The sequence below is a fragment of the Parambassis ranga genome, unplaced genomic scaffold, assembly GCF_900634625.1.
Source record: "Parambassis ranga unplaced genomic scaffold, fParRan2.1 scaffold_22_arrow_ctg1, whole genome shotgun sequence".
In the NCBI taxonomy this organism is placed as follows: Eukaryota; Metazoa; Chordata; class Actinopteri; family Ambassidae; genus Parambassis; species Parambassis ranga.
Genome location: NW_021144778.1, coordinates 2,182,745 through 2,183,383, shown reverse-complemented (window position 1 = coordinate 2,183,383; position 639 = coordinate 2,182,745).

The window sequence follows — 639 nt, the reverse complement described above, 5'->3', positions numbered from 1 at the left end:
GTCTTTTTCTGAGGCTCAGTCCTTAATCCAATAGTCCACTGGCTCAAAAATCCCAAACGATTAATCCAAATGAAGAAAAACCCAAAAATATACACAAAAATAAGCGATCGCTTAAATAGTTCCAAAAACGAATCAAACATGGAAAAATCTCACCCTAGTTATCAATGTCGGCGATAGAAGGATTCGAACTCGGGCCCACCGCGTGGTAGCGCCCGACTTATCCACTGCGCCAACGTGGCAACTGCTTCACTTCATTGTCCGAGGAGGCCAAGTGCGGGTCTCGTGCGGCGTTCCCGGGATTGGTATTCCTCGTTTCTTGCTTTACTGTCTAGTCTCTTTTCTCCAGCACTCGATCGGTCCGGAGCTCCTTCACACACATTACAACCTTTACACAATTCACTCTATCCTACACCCTGGCGCCAACACACATCACCTGCCACACTTCTCTCTCTCTACTTCCGGCTTCCTATCTCTCTCCTGACTTCCCCTTAAATGCACTCGGGTGCGGCGCTAGTCACAGCGCCCTCTAGCCTGCCATAAAGCCCCACACATACCATTTAATAGCACAGTGCATTCAATAAAAATGCATATATACATGACCTTCTTGTACTGCATATATGACATATTCAAGTGACATTT